At 38.0% G+C, this 25790-nt stretch overlaps 1 long non-coding RNA gene across 1 annotated transcript in view; it reads left to right on the top strand.

The window, feature by feature from the left end:
- LOC147576598 (uncharacterized) overlaps positions 1 to 25790 on the top strand; it is a 284325-nt gene that overhangs the window by 110604 nt on the left and 147931 nt on the right. The gene's annotated exons all lie outside the window — the stretch shown is intronic.

The raw sequence follows: 25790 nt of genomic DNA on the forward strand, positions 1-25790 counted from the left end.
CAAGTTCTGTGTCTCCCCCTCTCTCTATCCCTCCCCTGCCTGCGCTCTGTCTCTCTTTCTCTCTGTCTCTCTGTCTGTCTCTTTCTCTCTCTCAAAAACAAATTAAAAAAAAAACATTAAAAAATTAAAAAAAAAAAAAGGAGGGAACCAGAGCTAGAAACTACCTAAGCTTTGCCCTGACTCGCTCTACAATTCCATGTTTTCTGAGTTTTCCTTTTAACTGTGTCTATCTCTCTATGAAGAAAACACATTATTTTTTAAGGTCTTTTTTAAATTTTTTTAAGCAATCTCTACACCCAGTGTGGGGCTGAAACTCATGACCCTAAGATCAAGAGTCACACACTCTTCCAACTGAGCCAGGCAGACGGCCCTAAACACATTATTTTTTTTTTTAATTTTTTTTTTCAACGTTTATTTATTTTTGGGACAGAGAGAGACAGAGCATGAACGGGGGAGGGGCAGAGAGAGAGGGAGACACAGAATCGGAAACAGGCTCCAGGCTCTGAGCCATCAGCCCAGAGCCTGACGCGGGGCTCGAACTCACGGACCGCGAGATCGTGACCTGGTTGAAGTCGGACGCTTAACCGACTGCGCCACCCAGGCGCCCCTAAACACATTATTTTTTAATGTAAATACAGAAAAAATACAAATATAAAAATTTATCCTTAGTTAATTGTGCAATGCATGACCTACACCACACAGAAGTTCATGAAAATACACGGTACATACCACTGCTAACTGTTGTATTTTTCTTCCACTTCTTCTTCAGTACCCATTTGTTTTTTGTTTCTTCCCCATGTGGCAGTCAGATAATATTAATTCTGCTTTCATCCCATTTATACTATTTCAATATATTAATAATAGTTGTAACTATTTTAATGGCTTCACATAACTTCCTACAAAAGTTACCCATAGGTCTGTAGAGCAAGGGCTTGGGTACCGCTTTAAAAGTCTACAAGTTATCTGAAGGAGGACCTCAAGATTAAATAGACTCAGATTTTGTAGTTGTTGATCAACCTGCCTGTCTTAGTTATTGGGCAATACAGCATTTTAGTCATAAAAGGCAATAGTTGTGATACTATAATGGATCAAACGGTGGTCCTTACTGAGAAGATAGCTCCACGTCATAACCTCCAGAGCCCATGGATGTGGCTCTATTTGGAAAAACAGTTTTTGCAGATATGATTAAATGAAGAATCGAGATGAGACCATCCTAGGGCCAGGCAGGCCCTAAATCCAATGACTCATGTCCTTAAGAGAGACAGATGAGGAGATGACATGGACACATGGGAGGAAGCTTTGTGAAAATAAAGCCATTGATTGGATTTTTGCAGTCACAGCCAGGAATACCTGGAGTCACCAGAAGCTATAAGAATGGAGGAAAGATTCTCCCCAACAGCCTCCTGAGGGAGTGTGGTCCTCCCAACCCTTGATTTTGCACTTCTTGCTTCCAGAAATGTGAGGTGAGAAATTTCTATTTCTTTTTTTGCTTTGTTTTTATTTTTTTTTTAATGTTTATTTACTTTGAGAGAGAGAGAGAGAGAGTCAGAGTGAGAGCAGGGAGGAGCAGAGAGAGAGGGAGACACAGAATCGGAAGCAGGCTTCCAGCTCTGAGCTGTCAGCCCAGAGCACAACACTGGGCTTGAACCCATAAACCGTGAGATCGTGACCTGAGCCGAAGTCGGACGCCCAAGAGCCCCTCAGGCATTCCAAGAAATTTCTGTTGTTTTAAGCCACTGGTTTGCCACAATTTGTTATGGCAGCCCCAGGAAACTAATAAACATCCTTATATCTACTTTATCATGATCAGAACTGCCAATTGGTCATTATCACCTGAGTATCAGAAAGGGGACCTTAAAAGGTAAATTGAAGCTACATGACACTAGATTTTGTTAATTATGACACTTAGATTTTTTAATAGTTTTTTTTAAAGTTTACATATTAATTTTGAGAGAGAGAGAGGGACAGTGTGTGCATATGAGCACTGTCAACGCAGAGCCCGAAGTGGGTCCCGAACCCACGAACCATGAGATCATGACCTGAACTGAAGCCAAGAGCTAGTTGCTTAACCAACTGAGCCATGCAGGTGCCCCAATGACACTTAGTTTTAAAAAATTACTTCTGAAATGTGATCTGTATCCAGCGAGGAAAGTTTGTCTTTGTTCTGGAGAGTGAAGCCACTCAGATATGGGGTTATAATGAAGTGAAAATCTGATCCCAGTATGATGGAAAATGGAAGGAGCCAAGGCATACAAAACACAACATTTAAATAATCCAATGTCTGGATTATTTAATAAAGTGTAGGGCTTCCTCCTTCCCTCCCCCATTTCTAAGTTATTACGTACAAATAACAAACCAACTTGATTATCAACAGCACGTCGTTACCATTTTCACTCATGCAGAGCAGGGTTTCCCATAAATATTCATGGAAAAATTTTCCTTTCACACATTCAAAATCCTTGCTGATGGTCTTGTGTTAATTTCTGGCACTGTTCAATGTCAAGGGCACTGCAGCTCACCTGAATAAAAACATCCCAGCTATCTGCAGAAATGCAGCTGTAGATACAGACTTCACAGTGTTAGATCAAGTAGGCCAGCATTTGACAGAATCCTGCAAGTTGACAGACAAACACACACACACACACACACACACACACACACACACACACACACACAGTATTTTCCACCCCAGTCTTTGTAGCTATGTTATTGGTGCAGTATCTTTAAGTATGAAGAGACCCACACTATGTGTGCACCCATAGTGTTTCTGGCTGCAGAGATACATGAATGTGTCTGCAAATAATGTGCATTCCTTTCAAACACAGTCAAGTATTAAGTAAGTGACACTTCTATTACACTGATTGACATTTCATTATCTAAATGCCTAGCTTTCTTTTTGCTTTGGGATAATTAGTTGTCAGTTCCCTGAAGCAATTACATTTTCGATGAAACACTAGTTTCTCAAAGGGCAATGGTATACAGTAAAAAAAAAACTCTTATATTTAGATCAAACGGAAGTCCTGAGAAAAATGACCTGATCTCAGAGGGTTAGGCCACTGAAAAACCAATAAATGAATAAATGAATGAATAAATAAATAAATAAATAAATAAATAAATAAATAGCCTACCACCTCTTACACTCCTTGCGGGAAGGACAAGACAGATAATTTGAATCAGTATCTCATCAGTGGAGTATACAGGTTGGGCAAGATCACTGATATTTTTTCCAGAAGTGAGAGTTGGTGGTATGCTGAATGTGAAGTTTTTATTGAAACATGGTTACCTCATCTACCCTCATACCTTAGGAAGAAACTGCTATTTAATTTTGTATATCTGTGTGTTCAGCGTCTCCAAATTTCTAGAAATAGTTTTTGCTATTAATCTCTCTCTTCTCAGGAGCTTCATAGCACATGTAAAAGCAATATCATTTTTTCTTTGGTGTCACGCTTAGTACTGACTTTTTAAGTCAGTCCAAATTCACTCTGTAGTGATCTGTATAAAGAGAAAGCATCAGGAGAATGGAAATGAAGATACAGGCAAAACACAAATGTTGAAGACGCATGAGAGTGCACAGGGTCAGGCTTAAAAGGAGGTGGGTTGATACCAGAATGGATTTAAGCTAGAGATGGCTTCAGGTGTAGTAATGAGATGTCAGAGAAGGGAGGAAGGGACTGACCCAAGAGGGTAGCTCTTGCCTGAGCTATCAATATAGAGCATAAATGAAGTGACCGAGAGCAAGGACCTAAGTGGAGGTCAATTTGTGCCAGAAAGGATACAGGCATAGATTGATAGATTGCTGGAACTAATTGGGCCCTAGAGGACATCAAATCTAGCTCCTTTCATTAAGTCAACAAATACAAACTTAGTTTTTATTATAAGTTAGATGTTGATACTTATCTATATCTATATCATCTCCATCTTTATCTCTATCTATCTATCTATCTATCTATCTATTATAGTTAGATGCTGAGGATTTAATGGTGAGCAAGAATAACATGACCCCTTAGGGCGCCTGGGTGGCTCAGTCAGTTAAGTGTCTGACTTCAGCTCAGGTCATGATCTCACAGTGAATGGGTTCGAGCCCCGTGTCAGGCTCTGTGCTGAGCGCTCAGAGCCTGGAGCCTGCTTCAGATTCTGTGTCTCCCTCTCTCTCTGCCCCTCCCCTGCTCATGCTCTGTCTCTCTCTCTGTCTCAAAAATAAATAAAAACATTAAATTTTTTTTTTAAAAGAATAACATTACCCCTGCTCTCATTCATGATACACAGTCAACCAGGGGGGAAACAAAGGCTAAGAAGGGGGGAGTGTGTTGCTCTAGGTCACACAGCTGGTTTGTGTCAAAGGGAATTCTAGAATTTGGGTTTTTGTAAGTTTTGAAATGGCTGCCAGTAGCTCTAAGGCAATAGCAGTTTTGGGTCAGTGCCAACTACCTGAGATTCAAAAGCTTTGTCTTTTCATCTGAATAAACGTGTGGCCTGACCCATTCTCCTTCAAATCTCACTCAGCTGCCTACAGAGTTTCATGTTAATGGAGCACACAGTCATTAAAGCCTTGACTAAAGAGAACAGATTCAGCAACTAACCAGGTGAACACAGCTTTCTAAAAAGTATTCCAGGGTTTAGTCCAACTGACCCCTCAAATGTCTACCATCAAAGATTCCAACTGTTGACTTTTTAATATTCATTTGTTCCAAAGGGCCTCCACCCAGCAAGGTGCTCTCATGTTGCTGAAATGCAATTGCTTCTGGAGTAAAAGCATTGATTATTCCATCTACAGAAGGCGGACTATTAAAATGAGGTGTCAGGTAGCCAACACTCTCTTTCTTGAGTTGAATGTGTGCCTGCATGTGATTTTGTAGGAAAAAATGGGGTGGGTAAGGAGTGGTAGAAATATTTTCTAGGCCACACTATTCATAGATGATTAGCATTAGAACATATGCTCAATTTTCTTGTGTGACATATGAAGAATATCATGCACAGAGTTTAAGCAAGAGCTAGTTATTTGCAGAACTAGGGCAGTAAGTAGATATTCTGATTCTGAGCCCAGTTGTTTGTTCCATGTTCCTTTCCTATTGGTGATTAATGCAAAATCTCACATTGCCTTACATAGATCATCTGATTGTTAATGCCAGATTGAATGCAAGAGAGATTAAATATCATGGAGGAGATGTGTTGATGTTAACTGCTCCACAACTGTCATTGGTGACTGCCAGCCCTCTTTGCTTAAATACCAGTCTAGCTCTTCATGGGGAGAATCATTAAGTTACAATTTAAAATAGGCAATTGCCTTTTTATTTTTATTTAAGCAAAAGAGCTCTCAGAGAGAAAAGTCCATAAAAAATAGCTAAGTTCCAGTGGCCAGTCCTTAACAGATATCCTATAAATATTAATTGAATAAATAGGCCAAGAGTAGACCTCAAAGAGACTTGTAGCAAGGAGGAGGCAGCATGATACTGTGTAAAGAGCAGGGGATTTAGAGTCTTGAGTTTAAGATATGGAACTATTTATTTAACTTATTTGAGGTTCAGTTCTTTCATTAAGAAAATTCAGATAATAATACCCATTTATGAGGACTATTTAGGGCAATTAAAGGAAATAATATTAGAAAGTCCTCACTCTCATATAAAAGGCTATAAAATATGCTTAATAGGTACTAACTATAATCTCTTGCTGAATTACGTTTGATTCTCAGAAGTAGAATAGTATTTTATGTAGTGATTCCAGATCATGGAAATGTGGATTAACTGCATGAGAGTCATCAAAGGGACCTGGAAAAATAGAGATTCTCAGGTTTCGCCCCAAACCTACTGAGTTAGAATCTCTGAAGGAGAAGCCTGGGAATCTCAGTCTTTGTCTGTAGTCCCCTATTCCAACATGCACCCCCCTTTAGGAACACTGATTTGTGTGTGTGTGTGTGTGTGTGTGTGTGTGTGTGTGTGTGTGTGTGTGTTTAGTTTCCTTAAATAATAATATCCAGATACTCTTTCTGTAATGAGATTACTGGTTTTTGTTTTGTTATTTTTCTTTTTTCCGTAATTTATTTTTTTCAGTTTATTTATTTATTTTGAGAGAGGGAGAGAAAGGAAGAACTAGTGTGAGCAGGGGAGGGGCAGAGAGAGAGGAGAGAGAATCCCAAACAGGCACTGCACTGTCAGTCTGGAGCCTGAAGCAGGGCTCAATCTCACAAACCGTGAGATCATGACCTGAGAGCCAAAATCAAGAGTTGAGCACTTAACCGACTGAGCCACCCAGGCTCCCTGTTTTCTCTAAACACTGGTTGTTCTATGACTAATCTAGTGCCACTTTACATATTATAGGTGCTTAGTAAATATTCTCAGCCAAGGACTAACCACACAATTGGATAAACATTGTCTTTGGTCAAAACCAGATTGACATTTGTTATTCTATATCTAAAACAACTTAAGAGGAAGCACATGGACACACACATACACACACGCATTTCTCTGGGAAAATATTATATGTTCGTAATTTACAGTGGCTATGCTACACGCCGACACATAAGAAGATTTATGGGCCATCTTTGCAAGTGAAAAATTCAGCTATTTTCCTTCCTTGCAAGTGACTTCTATAATTGGTCTAAAAACAATGCCTACCATTTTATTGGTCAATTACCACCTAAATTATATGTGCCTAACCTGATTAGGAAATCAATTTTTCTTTTTTTCTCATAGGGCTGATTTGCCTGTGTTTGTTTTAATTTTGTCACAATTTCCACAAGACGTGTGCCAGATTGACACCAAATGAAATTCCTAGCCGCAACAAACACATATTTTTTCCAGTTAACTTATAATGTCATTTTCCATTAGGGGGATAACTAGATCTCTTAGTCGAATAGAATGAGGTTATATGGTTACATGAAGCTTAGTTCATGAAATGACACAAACTATTTCTGTGGCTTTACCCTAATCACTTAATATGATATGAATTTTCTTATAAAATGAAATAAGAGATCAAAGTGAATGATTTTTAGTTTTTTGTTTGTTTGTTTGTTTGTTTGTTTTTATTTCCAGTTTTGCCCTGATAGAATTCTATGAGTTCCCCTAACACTGGGAGCAGGAGGAATCTAGATTAAAAAGACCCTATAAAATGAAACCATAACTATCTCATCAATGGAGTAGGGGAAAAAAGGATTAAGCCTTACAGGTTTATTAAATTGAGAAGGGAAACGAAATCTATAAATCTCACTGAAAAGATGCATGTGAATTACTGCCATCCAGAGGCTCAATTATAGGCTACTCTTTGAGAGTTATTAACTATGAAGCATCCCAACAATAATGGGTAATTGCCTTAGAAAACCCAGCCTGGCATAACATGAATACGTCTGGTTCCCATTCATAACCCCTCATTTAGAAAAGATACATCATTTAAAGGCTAAACATAAAATATGAACTCCATAGTCCAATGAAATAACTCTCTCATCAAAATTGTAATTGTGTCTTAAATCTACACAAAGTGGCACAAAGGGAGCCAGAAGCATATCCAAGAAGAGAAGATTCTGCCTTGACTTGCATTTTCCTCAATTTCCCACCTGACTCCTTTTTCCCTCTGGGGAAATATGGACTGTGATGAGGAGCATAATGACCAACATGATGTGGGTTGCCTAGTCATATCCCTTTAATCCAATTAGAAATCCATTCAGAGCCTCTGCATGAACTCTCTATGCAACCACTTCTCCTCAGTCAATTTATGCTCGAATCCATCAACACTACTTAATGGGCATTGCTATTCTGGGTCATCCCTCAGTTTTTCCTCTCTCTTAGTCCCTCAAGTACCATGCACATATCAGCACGTCATCAAGTCAACATATCCACCATCACCCAGACAAAGCTACTTCTTGACTTTCTCCACAGATTTTCTCTCCTTTCCCATGATTTGTCTTTTTTTCCTCTTCCCTCTCTTTTCCTCTTTTTCATTGCAGGAAAGGTGAGTGCTTACTACTTTTCAGGGGAAAGAAGCAAGGTAAGCTCCGTCCACCTACTCTAATATTGTTTTCTAAAAAATCTGACAGAAAATGAGTGGATGCATTAAAAAATTTTTCATAATGTTATATTTTTGTTCTATTCCTTTCTCTTTCTGTCTTTGTTCAAACTGGAGAGCTTGTGAAGTTCTGCAGTTCTGTTAACCTGGCAGAGAACACGGCTTGCTCAATATTGAAATGCATTGATGCGGTGTGAACAGAGATTCTCTTTGATAGGGAACTGGAAGACAAGAAGGGTTCTGACTACTGACTAGGTCTGTGACTCTAGGCAAGTTATTTCTTTCTGAATCTCATTTTTCTCATTTGAATAATAAGGGAGTTAGTCTAGATCAGTAATTGCGTGGGGGCATGTGAAGGCCTGAAGTAAAGGGCAAGGAAGGGACAGCTAGTTTGAGCTTTGCAGCACCCATCAAGTGTTCATTTGAAGAAATAATCAAGACTGAGACATTTTTAAATGTCTTTTCTAGTTCTGTGTTTCCCAATTTGAGAAGTAAGAACCACAGTGATGACCATAAAGCATTTGTTAATATCATTTTTGAGTTTATGAAGCATTTGAATACATGGTATAAAATGAACGAAGACCACTTAAATTAGAACAAGCAACAGTTATTTATTCAGAGCTTGCTCTAGCAAGGAGTCAGCCACCATCATCTGTGTTTGGCAGTGACTCCAATGCAGGCAGAAGAGTGAGAAAGCTGTAGAGTCACAGAAAGGGAAAGGGCTAGGCGCCACAGGAGGCCGTTGGCATGGGGAAGCTGCAGGCAAGCTAAGAAGAAGCAGGGCATCCTTTGTGATTGGTTAGGGGTGCATATTTGGTTTTCTCCAGTTGGTCTGAATTTGGAACTGGGGCAAAAAATTGGGAGGCTGTGAGTTATTAATCAATTGGGGCTGATTATTCAGACATTGTTGTCTGGCTTCTTGAACCGGTTCCTAGAGATAACAGCTTGATCCTGGCTGGTTATTACAGAAAGTATGTTGGCTTCTCAGGCTGATTGCGGCAGGTCATGGGGGAGAGTACTGTTTTTATGTACAGTCCAGTCGTTGTCCATTTGTATATTTAGCCTGGCAATGATTTCATTTGAGCAGTGAAAATGAAGACAATGATTGGCTTTTATTTTTTTTATTTTTTCCCTTCTGTTAATACATTCCATTTGAGAACTTGGGGCCTCTCTTTTTATGTTAAGTCCCTACCTAGCTTATTTGTAAATTCCCTACATCTGCTAAGATTTCTTTTTACTTTTTCTTCCTAGTAAGGAAATAGAGTCTTGATAAAAAATGTTTTCTCTTCACATTTTCCCAACTAAGTTTGGAATGGAAACCTTTGACCAATACTATATGGTAGACTACTTACTGCCACAAATAGTGGTTCCCATAGTCCCTGTGCAGCTCTGCCTTTGGCCACTGGGTTGATCCAAATTATGCTGCTTCAACACCACACTCTGGGTTCCAGTGAAGCCAGCCTGCTACTGTCAGCTGTAGAGCACTAGAGACTTCTTACAGGATGCATGCAAAATCTGCCAGAGCTGCTCTAGAAAAGCCTATCTGCATTTCCTTCCAGTGTCAGGCTTCTGCCTTGCCCCTTAGTTCTCTTTTGCTGTGCGACATAACAAGACATGGACTTAGTGTCTTTTCTTTTGGTCTTTGTGAGGCTATCCAAAGGGCAGTATGATGTCAAACAAGCAAGGAAGCAAACAAACAAACCCAATAACCCAAGTTTGGCATCTCATCTTTTTTCAAAGCAGATACACAAACAACCGTATTAGTGACCCTAGGTTACATGATTCTTGTCTTGTCACACGTGAAGGTTTTAAAAGACCTAACAAAAGTAAGGTGATTTTAGAATTTGGGCCTTCTGGCTTTGGCTAGAATGTGTCCATTCCACTATACCCTATGTTCTCTCGAAATACGGTACCTTGATTAAAAAATCACAATATCAGTCACACCTATTAGATAGATGGCAGGTCCGACTTATCTGAAGGCAGTAGAGAAAGTCTCACAATTTGCTTGCATCTCTTGCTCTGGATTATGTAGGGCATCTTGTTTGGTGTTAAGCTAACTTAGCCTGTACAACTTTCTTCATAAACTTATGTTGGGGAACATCATTAGAGACATTTAAGACTGGTGACCTTAATTTCTACCTTATCTTTGAACGTGATTTACAGATATTCCCCTCTGGGGAGAATATCCAGCCAGAATGTTTCATGCTGGGAAGGGCAAACATAGAAGAGCAAGGACTTTTATGTTCCCTGGCACTGGTAAAGCAAGGGCGACATTCCAGGAGATGCAGACTGCTTCTCCCAGCTTTGAGTTCCCAGCTCTGACTGAGGGACCGACATTATTTGGGACAAAGCGTGGGGGGTGGGGAGAGGGTCATGCCTAAAGACATTATTGAAAGCAATGCAGATTTTGTTGCCAAGCAATTCAGAAGCAGCTGGTAGTTCCATGATCCTAGCACAGCATGTGGAAATAGAAGACCAACCATAGTTTAACAGAAAGAAAGAAAGAGCCAAGAAGAGCACCCCCCAGTGAGATCACACTCATCCCTGAGGGTCTGATAGGGTGTGCACATGCACTAAGCTGCTTCCACTCAAGAAAAGTCAGAATGGAATGGGGACAGACATGAACAAATTCCCTAAGCAACGCACAGAACAATCAGCTAAGAGGGGAAAGACTTCCTGGCAAGGGGCTTAAACAAAACATCTGACCAAACACTGAGTGAACATTATGATATTCAACCAGGGGCAATGTCTAGGAAGCCAGGCTTAAAAATAGTCACCCTTGGGGCACCTGGGTGGCTCAGTCGGTTGAGCGTCCGACTTCAGCTCAGGTCATGATCTCACAGTTCGTGGGTTTGAGCCCTGCATTGGGCTCTGTGCTGACAGCTCAGAGACTTCAGCCTGCTTTGGATTCTGTGTCTCCCTCTCTCTCTGCCCCTCCACTGCTCATGCTCTGTCTCTCTCTCCTTCAAAAATAAATAAACATTGAAAAAAAATAGTCACCCTTGGTATGCCTGAGTGGCTCAGTTGATTAAGTGTCCGACTTCAGCTCAGGCCATGATCTCACAGCTCGTGAGTTTGAGCCCCACAATGGGCTCTGTGCTGATAGCTCAGAGCCTGGAGCCTGCTTCAGATTCTGTGTTTCCCCTCTCTCTCTGTCGCTCCCCTGCTCATGCTCTGCCTTTCTCTCTCCTTAATAAATAAATAAATATTAAAAAAAATTTTTTTTTAAAAATAGTCACCCTCAACCTTAGTGATCTGGAAGACCCCATGCAGGTCCAGGCTGAGCTCTCTCTAGGAGTGACTGGAGACAAAACTTCTTAGTCCCTGGATGAATATGAGGGACTTTTGCTGACCCAGGAGCAAACCCCAGGAAGCCATGCTAAGAGATACAAACAAGGAAAACAATTCTAAGCAGAAACATCAGAGGCTTCTTCACACTGCAGGGAAACAGCTTTCACAAAATTAATTCAGTGAAGTCACTAAATAAATAAACAAATGAAAACAAATAAGTCACAGAGACCAGGGGAATCTGTATGTAATGCAAAGTGTGTAGCCCATTGCCTGGCTTATATCAATCACTAGTTTGGAGTCAGTCTGAGTCCAACTCCAATGACAGACATTGCTCTCTCATTGACTTGCTGTGTGACCATGCATATTGCTTTACTTCTCTGTGCCTCCGTTTCCTATAATTCGGTGATAATAATAGCACCTACTTCACAGGTTTGCTGTGAGGATTAAATGAACTGTGCATGTAAAGAATTGCCACATAGCCTGTGCTCAATCACTATTAATTATTACCATCACTGGGTGGGGGTTGCCCATTTTCCTCTTTTCTACTTCTATTATGTGCTAGCTAGTTGCTCAGATTCCTCTAATAGATTTACATACCCTTTTGGATCAAGTTATTAGTGCTTTTTAAATGTCAAAAGTCCTGGGAAAGTTTTTCTATGAAGTTATGTTTCCTTATAGTGAATATGCTTATCACTTTATGACTGCTGTAGACCAAAAGGTCTGAAACAGTAAAATTTGGACAAATAGGAAGAAGGCAGCATCAAGGTGGAAAGACAGGAACCAAAGAGTTTAGTGGATGCTAGAAGACAAGTAACCCGGACTGCAATTTCACTTAGGGACAAGTCCTTTGTGCTGTCCTCATGGGTTGTAACAGAACTGCAGAGATGACTGGCATTGGATTGCTTAGATGATCTTTCTGATTTCTTTGAAACTCTCCACCCTATTGCTAGTTGCCAGGTAAGCTAATCCTGTGATTTACGTTTGATTGTGAATAGACAGAAAGATACACTACACCACCAGACTTCTCTAGAATGTTGTGGGATTTGGGGCTCAGTATTTCTTACGAGTCAAATGCAAGATCAACTTCAACATCCGCGATTCCATTTGCTGGCATTAAATGCCCAAATCTCCCGGGAGCTTTCTTGACCACAGAACAGGCCTTGCTAACAAATAAACTTCAATGCATTATTACAAAAGGAAAAGTGCAGAGAAAAGGAAAGCTACCAATCTCCCTTATGCTAGGCTCAGGTGGAAAGGAAATGCATTTTTTTTCTCACTAGAATTTGGTTTCCTTGGTTTTAGCCATAAATAGGATAATAAATACAAATTGCCTCAGGGCACATTTAAAGAAAAACCCTATTTACAAAGGTTAGCAGGTGCAATACAATTTGAGTAAGGTTCATAACAAATGGCTTGATGTGCTATGTACTTGTTTTATTTTTGAAAACAAATTAGCCATTGTTTCCTGCTCCTAATTGGATCTTTATGTTTCCAGGGAAGCTTTACATCTTTTCTTATTCTCATATTTTATTAAACAAATGAGTACTTCTTCCTTTTTGTTCTTTTCATTTCATAAGAGCTATTTGAAAAATTTTCAAGTATTCTCAAAATAGAGCTAATGATATGAGAAGCCGACAAAGACATTTCTAAACCCACCAATTCATCTATCTGGGTTTTGTCCCACTTGCGTCATCTGTCTCTTTTCATTCTCTTTTTTCTTATTGAAGCATTTTAAAACAGGTCCCAGACATCATGTTATTTCAATCTATAGACTTCAATATAGATCTATGACATCCATGGGCATTTTCTTACATAACCATAGTGCTGTAATCACACCAAACAAAATTAACGTTTATCCTTGGTACCCTCTATCACCTGACCTTAATCAAAACTTCTTTCTTGTTTTCTTACTGGCAGAGTGTATAAACTATGATCCGACTTGGGTCTACTATTACATATGATTGTTAGGAAACTGAGCCTCTTGAATGCTGGAATAGTAGGACTTCTTTGTATTTTATTTATTTTTTCACACTATTGATTTGTTTAAAAACAAACAAGCAAGCAAACAAAACCCATGTCAGTTGATCTGAAGAATGTTCTACAACTGGTTTTTTGCTTCTTCTATTGTTTTTCCTTATAAACTGAAAGTAAGTTCTAGAGACTGACCTTCCATTAGAATCAGGTACAACCATTTTGGTAAAAATATTTCATAGATACTGTTGTATGTCTTATATTCATCACATCAAGAGACACAAAATATTTGCCCATCTCCCTTCCAGTGATGCTGGTTTACTCATGCATTTGCATTGTGATTGCCTCATCCTTCTTTTGTTCTTTTCACCCTCCGCGGATCACGTGATGGTTCTTGCCCCCAATAATCATTGAGAGAACCAGTGATTGCATTAGAAGTTGAATTTTTTTTTTTTTAAGTAAAGAAAAATATCCTTTCACATAATAAGGTGATTTGGGTGGCCTGAAATAAAATTCCTATAGGAAAAGCATAATTGTTCAATGTTTAGAGAAGGGATTTGGGGCCTGTTACTTCTAATATAACCAGTTAATTGGAAGAGGTATGGTACTCTGTCTCTCTCTTTCTCTCACATATCATCATGAATTTACAGATTTTTATATACACAATGAGTTTGAGTCTAACTACTCTTTCTGATGCTTAAATTGTGTCTCTTTGCATCTTTGTTCCCTTCATGTTGGACAGTGGGTCCTTTGACATAACCCCTAAGTCTTGGATGATTTCCTCGCTTTCTGACACAACAGATATCCCAGACTTACCAAGTATCTTTATGCTTCCCCAAATCTCGAACCAGCCATTACCTCTGGAGCTCTGGGCTTCACAATCTGGGCATGAGATGAGCTCCTTGTTCCTGAACTTTCTTTATTTTTAAACTTTTCCTGTTGTGAGAACTAGGAAATACATATTTTGGGGAAAACAGTAATGAAAATTTATTCTATTTCTAATTCATATTTGTACACAATTAATTTTTTTTAGTACACAATTAATTGTTTACCTTTATTTTTGGTTGTAACCTTTAGATTATAAAGTGCCATTGTTTGGTTGAATTCTGCCTTATCTGATATTAAAATTATAACTTATTTTTTCTTTTCCTTTGCATCTGCCTGGTGCATCTTTTTTTTTTTTTTCAACGTTTATTTATTTTTGGGACAGAGAGAGACAGAGCATGAACGGGGGAGGGGCAGAGAGAGAGGGAGACACAGAATCGGAAACAGGCTCCAGGCTCTGAGCCATCAGCCCAGAGCCCGACGTGGGGCTCGAACCCACGGACCGCGAGATCGTGACCTGGCTGAAGTCGGACGCTTAACCGACTGCGCCACCCAGGCGCCCCTGCCTGGTGCATCTTTACCTATCCCATTAACTCTTTGAGTCACTTAGTATTGGGTGTGTCTCTTATATTCAGTAAACAGTTGAATATGGATTTGTTAGCCATTCTAAACACTTTTTTCTTTCTCACAATAAAGTCAAGTACATATATTTATTGATAAACTAGAAATTCTAATTTATGTTGTATGGTTTTATGTCATTTATTAATATACATACACACACTAAACATTTCATTACATTGCCATTTTCAAAACTGTTTTTATTGGTATTATTTTGTTTTTTAGGATAATTTATTCTTTTGTTCTAGTGGTTTCTATTAGACCAATACCTTTCTTTATATACTGTCTTTGATGCTGCCTTTTCTAGAAATTATCAGGTACCTACAATAAATAATAAAGATTTTCTCCTCTCTTCCTCTCCCTCTCTTCCATTACTCAATTTTAAAAACAAGTATTATGGGGTGCCTGGGTGGCTTAGTTGGTTGAGTGTCCAACTTCAGCTCAGGTCATGATCTTGCATTCCGTGGTCTCAAGCCCTACATTGGGCTCTGTGCTGATAGCTCAGAGCCTGGAGCCTGCTTTGGATTCTGTGTCTCCTTCTCTCTGTCCCTTCTCCACTTGTGCTCCGTCTCCTTCTCTGTCTCAAAAATAAAAGTAAACATAAAAAAAATTTTAAAAACAAGTATTATGTTAAAGTTATCTTTGCACTCTTATAGATGCTTAAACTTTTGTTATTTCATTTGTCTTGTGAGTTAATACCAATGAGGCCATCAGCAAATATATTCTCCTTTGCACTTTCATCCTCTTCCATTTTTGTAAATTATGTTACATCTGTATTGCCAGAACATATGACATTTACAGACTATTTTACCACTCTTATCTTCTCTGATTATTCTTATTTGAAATTTCAGTCCTGGACTTTACACCATAGTTTGTCCAATTGTTCTTGGTTGTCTGAAGCTTGTTCTTTAGTTTGTTCCTTTTGGGAGAGCTTATGGGACCAATATTCCCTAAGTGGTCAGGAGGACTTCTGTGGAGATTAAGAAACTATATTTTTCTAGGAAGTCCTAGAATCAGTGCATATTAGGTGCCAATCATGTGTCAGACCCATGCGCCAAGTGATTGAGAGATATTTAAACCGAGGTTCTTGCCTTTAAGAAATTCACAGCCTTTAGAATACAATAGTACTATCTGGCATTAAAATCTCAGAGTTATGCTAAGGTGTTATCTTGTCCAGATAATTTTTTACCTATATTTATGAACACCAGATTTCAGATCCTTTACAATCACTCTGTTTTTTTGTATATGAACTACCCTATAGTTCACCATATGGGTAAAAGTTGCATTAACATACACGGGATTGATGGTGGGATGGAGAAAATTCCTTGTCTTTATAAGAAACTACTGAACCATAATAAACCATTTTTAAAAAATCCTAAACTCATCCTTGGTTTCTCTCCCATCTTCTAAGCTAGTTCCTTTTAGAAGCTACCTGGTGCCATGAAGCTAGCTGCTCTTTTCCTAGAGTACACACCATACTCTCAGTTGGCCTTAGTGTATTAATCTCCCTCCATCATCAAAGTTGACTTTGACTTTGTTTCATTTATTAAGGGCATTACTCAATAGATAGATAATAAAATTTCTTATGCTAATTCTCATACTTACTGCCTAAAATAACCTATGTTGCAAAAGCTTCTAAGGCCATGTCTGGTCTCAGTAGGACTACAGTGATTAATTAAGGATATTTGCCCAAGAATAAAGACATGGTAAGTGGAAACCCTGGTATTTGCAATCTCTACACTAACTCGTGGTGATGCCATGCTATTTTATATTACCTTGCTCACTTACATCGTAAGTTCTTTTAAGATTGGGGGTCCATTAAGTGTCTGAATTTTTCATCAGATAGCAACAAGAAAACCAAGGAAGATTTCAACATAGACACTTCCAATTGTTGAACATGTTTAAGGAATAAACATCTTCAGTTGATTAAAAAACATGGCCAACACTAAGATACCATAGATATCACTTATTCACTTAATAGCACTAATTAAATGTCTTGAGATAGGTTCTGGTTATTCAGAGATAAAAAGCATATTTACTTTATAGCTTAATTTTAATGATGGAAACAAACAAGTTAATAAACAAATTCAATTTGACATGATAATTATTTATAAGAGTTTTGCACAGTTACTTTGGGAGCACTGAGAAGCTCTAGCTCAGAAAGAAGTATATTCTTAAAGAATAGCAAGGTGGTAGCTAAACTCAGGGTGTTAATGAGGGGAAGTTTTTGTCAGTACAAAGAACGCATGTGGTGAAGGCACCAAGGCAGGAAACAATGTGCTATACTTGTAGAACTAGCTGTTCCCTGCAGTGTAAATGTTGGATGCAAGCAGGTGTCAGAGAACTGAGGCTAGAGAAACAGCAGAGACCAGCCATTATGTGCCCCTGTGCCAATTTCAGGATTTTTTTTACTTTTAAAAATAATTTTTTTAAGTTTCTTTATGTATTTTGAGAGAGACAGAGACAGCGAGAGCAGAAAAGGGGCAGAGAAAGGAGACAGAGAATCCCAATGCAGAGCTCCATTTCATGAAACTGAAATCATGACCTGAGCTGAAACCAAGAGTCGGATGCTAAACTGACTGAACCACCCAGGTGCCGCATTTCTTTTTACTTTATTAAGTGACTGTTGGCGCCCCCAAAATATTTTAAATAGGGAATACAGTGACCTTATTTAAAGATTCTTGTGATGAAATATGCTAACATACTGAACTATTGAACATAACATTCATTAATTCACTCATTTATTTAACAAATAATTATTAAGCACCCACAATGTCTTAAGCACTACGTAGGCACTGAGAATTCAATGATTAGCAGTAACAAAGATGATCCTGCCTACCCTCATGGATCTAAAGCCAACTTGACATTTGTGCTTTAGATGTCTTCTTCTCTAACATATCTTCATGTGCATCATCAGATGGATTATTCCAACTGGACTAGAGGCAGCATTAAAAAAATATCTCCCTATCTTAAAAAATACAAGAATATACAAAACACAAACAAAAGACAATTATCTGTTTGTAACTCTGATCTCTCTACTGCTGAATTTCCTTGCCCCTCTTTACAGAAGACCCATCTATTTCTCTCCTCAGTTCTCCACTCCAAGAATGTTCCCACCTTTTAACTGGAATAGCTTTTACCAAGGTTAGGATCTCCATCTTTCCAAACCCATGATGAGTTCTCTTTTTTCCTTCTTTTCAGCCTCCCAGCAGCGTTTGATATCTTTTCTTTCCTAACTCTGTGATTCTACGTCTTCCTGATTTCCCTCCTATACTTGATAGATTTCTTCTTCTCAGGTTTCTTTATTAGCTTCCCTCACTCTCCTTGGACTCTAAAAGACTCTTTTGTCCTTCTCAATCTGTACTCTTTCTTCAAATAATTTCATGTAAAACTTATCTTAACTGCTACCTGTATATTGAGAGCGCTCTGATTTATATTTCTGGTGTCATTTTACCCCCTACAACTCCAGATTCATGTGTTCAAATATCTTCTCAACATCCCCATTTGGATGTCTAATAGACACACCAGGCTTCACATCTAAATGCCCATCTAAATGGAACTTTGGTCCTTTTCTCATCTCCCTCAGACTGGCTTTGCCTCCAGTCTTTATTGTTTTAGTAAATGGCACCACAATTCACCCAGCTGGCCTGGCTACTCTTTGTCGTTTTCTACTCTCCACATCAGCTAGTAGCAAATCTTGTTGGCTTCTCTCCAAAAAAATGTTCAAAATATGACCACTTTTGCCATCTCCTCTGTAGCTGTTCTACCTACCATCATCTTGCCCTTGGGTAATTGTAATAGTGTCCTAACCAGTTACCTTGCTTCCAAACTGTTCCCCATAGTCCATTCTCTAGAGAGCAGCCAATGTTCTTTCTCAAGTGCAAATCTGGGCAGATTCCCAGACTTCCCCCCCTATATCACCAATATCTTTCCATCACAATTACAGCAAAATCTAGGAGATAGGATAGAGGAAGCAGAAAAGAAGGGTTCATCCCCACCCTTGTAAGAACTAGGAACACAAGGCACTTCTTAGCTCTCACTGGCTGCAACTTGGTCATATAGTGACACCTAGCTGTAGGAGAGTACAGAAAATGTATTATTTTTCCTTGGTGGCCACTACGTTGAAGTCCTGTAGCTAAGAAGAGAACTGATATTGGAATAGGTAACCAGTATCCTCTGCCTCATTGCTCAGTTGACTCCTCCTCAGAAGGGCTTTTATTGATCATTTTGTATGATCAATACAAAATGTCACTATCTTATTACCTTGTTTTATTTTCTTTATAATATCACTACCTGAATTTATCATACTAGTCAATCTATATCTGTCTATTCTTCTATTACTTAATCTAGTCATCCACATATTTATTTGAAATCTGCTCACATGTCTATTCTCTGTCTTTTGCTTTAGATCCTAAGAGTAGGAAACCAGAGATATCATATGTCTATTCAGTCACTATATTCCCATACCTAGAGCAATGCCTGGTGTTTAATAGGCACTCAACACATTTATGCTGAAAAAATTCCTCTGGAAAGTCAAAATGAGGTTATCTGCTGGTCACAGGCATATATGTACGTGTGGTTGTACGGTTTCAGTGGGGATAGCAGAGTGTTAGGAGAAATGATAATGTTTAAAATGTTTGAGGAGAATGTAAGAGAAATGGTACGTTTGGTGTATGGTGTTAAAGACTCAACTGAGAGTGATGTTTACACATTTTATCACTCAAATCTATTTTGTTACATGGACTTTACCAGCAGTGCTTGATTAGTAGGATTCAGGCATGAGAAATGAGTAGCAGAGTTTATCTAGCATTCAGAGTTTAGGATATGAGTAAAGTGTTATTGGAAATGATGGGCAATTTTCATTATTTTTGGTCATTTTGTAGAAGAGAAGGAAAATGCTTATGATAAGTGTTTTCGCATGAAAATAATATGAAGGAACAAAGTGAGTTGGAAGAAAATAATAACAATGTTGAGCATTTCCAATGTCTTTTTTGACATAAAATGGTGATGACTTTTTTAAAAATTTTGTAACCTCATTTAACTTTCATGAGTGTATAAGTAAAAAATAATCCATGAGGCTTGTAAAGCAGATATGACTATCCTTATCTTAGAAATGAGGATATTACAACTTAAAGAGTTTAATGACTTTCCCAAACACTAAAAGAAAACTAGAGGGGAAAACAGGAATCCAAATCCCTGGCTATTCATATAATGCTCTAAAAGAGAAAGGAGATATCTTGAGGTCTTCCACCCTATTAATTAGCATGGTTTGAGCAACTTTAATAATATTGGAGAATATTAGATTTCATCATATTTACATTAACTCAAAGGAAGAAACGCATAGATATCAGTTTTTGTGGGAAAATAAGTAACATTGCTTTCAACTTGAGCCACTTATACTAATGAAACCATAACTTTAGGTGGAGTAGTGGTGCTGAATTCCACATGAATAATGGATGCAAAAATAAGTTCATTAAAAAAATAACATTTCATTTTGGAAGATGATAGGTGTGTCTTAGTGTGATATGAATGTCAACTTCAGGCAGCAAGGTGTGGCAGAAAAAGCATGGGATTTGTGATACACAAATTAGAATCCTGTCCTAGCCTCCTCTGAAAATTAGTTTTGTCATTCACAATATAGGAATGATAATGACTTCTTCATAGCATGGTTGGGAGCATTCTGGATGGACTCATACCAGGAATTAAATGCTTCTGCCTGAAAATGACACATTTCTGATCATATTTCACAAATTTTAGCAGTCATATGACCATGCCTAAGTTAAAATGGAAGGGAAAGTAAAAATCCCCACATGGACCTGAAAGAATAAAGGGAAGTATTGGTGAGCAGCCTTCAGGTATACCATAGTGATTTAAAAATTAATTAGATAAAAAACTTAATAACAAATGATGTAACAACACTTCCCAAAGCATACTTTCCAGAATTCTAGATCCATAAGGATGTTGGCAGGTATTCCCAAAATAAAGAGAATTCTTAGATGAGTGGTTTTGGAAAAGATGGGGTATTTAAAGTTCAAAGTTTCTCTATTGTAGAATTTCACATAACTCCAGTAGACTGAAATGTATAAAGGATTTCCAAAGTGGGAAGTAGGAACTATAGTATGTAGCATTTTTCAATCTCATTGAATCCTAGAATTCTTTTTTGTTTATTTGTTTCCTTTCTAAAAACCATCATTTGAGATTATGCTTTGCACATCCTCTCACACTTTGAGCAATGATGACAAGAATTGTCTGGAGGCTGATGAGAAGGGAGTTGTGGGAGCCTGGGTGGAAATAAAAAAGCTTCTACATTCTCAGGACCATTGCCTCTAAAGGCAACGTAAGCAGAACCCTCAGCCCTCGGGTACTCCATCCTTGAGAAGAGGGTGCTGGTGAGTACAAGGTTTAGAAATAAAATCACTTATTTGAAACATGCCCATTGTGGTATTTTCTAAGAAGAAATTGAGGGCATTGAATGCAGATTGCCGTATGGATAAGAAGGTTGGAGTTGGGCTAGAGGTCATGGTTTTACCCCAGAACCTGAGGCCTAAGTCATACCACAGCTGAGGCCAGGGAAGGTGGTCTATCTTTCTCTTGGTGCAATGATTGTTCTCTTTCATTTTATTAATATTGCATTGTTAGTAACATTGATAAATATTTCACTCTGAATGCTGTGTCACAGGACTGATCTTATAAAAGTGTGAATGGAAATTAAAAAGTAGTGACTAAGATGTGGGTGGTGTCTCTTTATGCACCTACCTGTACATGGTCTGAAGGTGACAAAGGTGTCTGTGTGGTGACCCTCCACAAGTTGGTAGTTTGTTTGCAAATGTCTTCTACTCAGGGTTTCCAGGCAAAGAACAATAAGTGGAGAGTTTAGAAACGTGATCCTACCTACATCAGTGGATGAATGAAAAAACACAAAGAGCTGGCCCATTGTGTAGAGAACGTCTGACTCTGAAAACAGGAGATATTTGGGATCAAATTTTACTTGTACTTGCATGATATCTATGGTTTTGGGTTTATACTTTTGGAAAGTATCTTAAAAAATATGTTACGTGGGGTACCTGGGTGGCTCAGTCTGTTAAGCATCTGACTTTGGCTCAGGTCGTGATCTCATGGTTCGTGAGTTCAAGCCCCATGTCGGGCTCTGTGCTGACAGCTCAGAGCCTGGAGCCTGCTTTGGATTCTGTGTCTCCTCCTGCCTCTGCCCCTCCCATGCTCATGCTCTGTCTCTCTCTCTCTGTCTCTCAATAATAAATAAACATTAAAATTAAACACACACACACACACACACACACACACACACACACACACATAAAACAAGTAAAATTCAGACTGTGGCAAATTTCTGTATTAACTAGCTGTGGATTATAACGAGCTATTCCCAAATGACTTGGATTCACTGCTCATCAAGTGTGTACTTTTAAAATCAGAAGTTCTATATTTATCTAGATAATTTGCACAAATAATGCCTGGTAAACATGATTTTATGAGTGTATTCTGACTGATTCTTCTTCCCTGTATTGATTAATATTTATTTTAGCCTCTTGCTTGATATTATTCAGAGCAACATGGTCTAATTTTTTAATATAAGTTTATTCATTCTAAATCATAGGAACATAGTTTCTCAAAATCAATCCTGAAAGTTCTGATAAACTTTTCTGTGATGAACTCTTCACTCAGAGATTAAAAATACTTGCTCTAGAACTCAAAACATGATTTGATATAAAATTTTATTGGAAATTAGGGGTTTTTCAGCTTCATATTTCAAAGTCAGTTTTTAGATTTTATTTTGTTATTGGTGTCCTATGATTGAATCATACTTATCAATATTCCTTAATTTCTACTATGTTATATAATTAGTAGTGCTCAATATTTCTGTACTGCCTCTTCAAATTTGGAAATATGAGCAAGAAATCTGCTTTCTCTCTTATTAGACTTCTCACAGGTAGACATTGGTGGTACACATTTTATTTGGGATCATATATATGAAAATATGTAAAACTAAGAGGCACTCACAGTTTCACATAGTATGGATATTTAAAATTATTGGAGATTTTCCATATGTGGAACTTGAGAAGCTTAACAGAAGACCATGGGGAAAGGGAAGGGGGAAAAATAGTTTCAAACAGAGAGGGAGGCAAACCATAAGAGACTCTTACATACAGAGAACAAGGGAGGGAGGAAAATGAGTGATGGGCACTGAGGAGGGGGGAAAATGATGATGGGCACTGAGGAGAGCATTTGTTGAGATGAAAACTGGGTGTTGTATATAAGTGATGAGTCATAGGAAATACCCTCAAAACCAAGAGCACACTGTATACACTGTATGTTAGCTAACTTGACAATAGATTATATTAATTAATTGATTGATTGATTAATTAATTATTGGAGATTTTCAAACTCCAAAATTTGGATTTTAAGAAACAGTCAGCACAATTATTTGTGAGTGTTTGGATTTCACAGTTCCAAGATCAATACTAAGTCCACAACACTGACCAGTTTATACAAATTACAATTATAGTCTGGGTGTGATTGTCAACAGTCATTTTCATTTTACTGATGTGTCTCTTTTCACAATTGCTCTCAGGGTTTCTATTAATAGCTACATGGGACACTCTTGATTCTTAACTAGTGTAAGTCTCATGTTCTCTTCATTTTTCTCACGTCCTCAGAGTTTAATGACTTTAGAAAAGTCCACTCTCTGGTTTCTAATTATGTTTACCCAGCCTATCCATTTTGCCTATAAAGACAGCTAATCCCAATATGCAATCTAAAAATATTTCTAATGCTACATCATTGGACATTCTGATATTTGACCAAAGGCACGAGAGTCAGCTGAATGTGCCAACTTTTCCAGACTAAATCATGATAAAACCTGTGTCTCTATAATAAATTCATTTAAGAACTCTATTTAGAGTATTTGGCACCAATCCCTCCTGAAATACAATTTAAGCATGAAGTAACTTTATTGAAATTTGTTTTATAGGTGTTCTTTTTTTTTTGTAATTAGTAGAATAAATGTGTTAATACTATTTTCATATTATATATGTGATCACAAATCTAAAACAGTAGGAAGTGTTGGCAAACTATATACAGAAAAAACATAACGGAGTCTTCTAAATATCTCATAATACTTTTTTTGTTCTTACTCATATAATTCAAACAAAAGCATTTAATTAATTGAAATTACATTGGGGAGCCTGGGTGGCTCAGTTGGTTAAGCAGCCGACTTCGGCTCAGGTCATGATCTCATGGTCCGTGAGTTCAAGCCCCGCGTTGGGCTCTGTGCTGACAGCTCAGAGCCTGGAGCCTGTTTCGGATTCTGAGTCTCCCTCTCTCTGACCCTCCCCTGTTCATGCTCTGTCTCTCCCTGTCTCAAAAATAAATAAAACATTAAAAAAATTAAAAAAAAAAAGAAATTACATAGCTGGGAAATAAGATGACCAATGGGCAACCCAGCAAAACTGGTTGATCTTCCTTTTTCTTCTCTCCACACATCAACCCATCATCATGTGCTGACTTTATTTCCAAAATATCTAATATCTCTCCATTTCTCTCAATCAACTTTGCCATCACTGCTGAAAATCATACACTAAATACACTATAGTACACTACATCTCTTGTTTGGACTACAGCCTTTTAGCTGGTCTCCCTAATTTCACTCTTAACCTCACTTGTCTTCTTATAGCAGCTGAGCAGTCCATGTAATAATTCACCAGTGACTGATTTCCCATTGCATTTAGAACCCAATTTAAAGTATCACATAATATGGCCCCTGCCTTCCTCTTTCCCTGTTGACATCTTTCCAACCATTTCTGTTTTCTTCCACAACCTGAACAGTCTACACCCTTAACATGCTCAGGGACTATATTCTCTCTTCTTGGAAATTCCCTCGCTTCTCTTTAAAAAGCTAGCATCTTCTTATTTTTAAAAAGTCTTAGCTTAAATGCCAAATAGAAAAACTTTTCTCAACTATCCCTTCTAAGGCAGGTAATGCTTACTATTTCCCCCCTTTTTTTGTTTCCTTAATAATGTTTGTCATCACTTACAATGCTATAGATTTAATTATTTTATGATTAAGTATTTTTCTCTATTTCTCACTAGGATATGAATAATGATAAGCAACATGAGGCACCATCACCAAGGAGGATGTTTGTCTCATATATTACTTAACACTTTTGTTCCTAGGTGGAACAAAATGTTTATATCAAAGGAATGAGTCTAAGAAAGGAAGGGAAGGAAGGATGAGGGAGGGAGGGAGGGAGGGAAGGAAGGAAGGAAGGAAGGAAGGAAGGAAGGAAGGAAGGAAGGGAGGGAGGGAGGGAGGGAGGAAGAAAGAAAAAGGGAAAGCAAATTTGTCAGAATAATGCCACCACCTGGGGAGGTTTATAGACTGCAAACCAAGAGGCTGGATACACATCTCTCTTTTTGTTCACCTAACAGGTCCTTATCTAAAAATTCTACCCTCTTTTCCACACTTATTTCACATTATCCTACAAATGGATTCTTCAACATAGTCCTAAAGAATTACTTCGAGTACTCCATTCTTCATTTTATCTTACTGACTCTATACTTCTGTTTATGATGAACCAAAAAAGTTGTCCAATAAATGTTCTGTTCAAACGCAGTGTTTTCTAGGAAACCTAATCAAGCTTGACTCTAAACTATCATAATATTTTATTTTAACCTTTCTTATAAGAAATCACTTTCTGGTCAATAGTTGATAGTCTTCAGGTTTATATCTTACATCTTCTATACACTGGGCTCCACAGTAAGAAGGATCTATAGTTAATTCTTTTTTTCTTAATCCCTTACAGTATCTGATGGAATAGCTTAACCATAGTATGTTATCCATAACTTTTGTTTTAACTGAATTCTTCATCCATGTGCTAGCAAATCAATCAATGTTACATAGCTACAATTTTCACTAATATTTTTTTAGAACTTGGCTTTGAACAAGGCTCTATTATTTTTCAGATGGCAAATTAATTGCATCATGATTTTATAAGTGCCACTTTGTACTGATAACATAAAATATTACAACAAGCAATTCCAATCCACTTATTTGCAGAGCATCGATTATACAG

The sequence above is a fragment of the Puma concolor genome, chromosome D1 (assembly GCF_028749965.1).
Source record: "Puma concolor isolate L17-30 chromosome D1, mPumCon1.1.hap2, whole genome shotgun sequence".
Lineage (NCBI taxonomy): Eukaryota > Metazoa > Chordata > Mammalia > Carnivora > Felidae > Puma > Puma concolor.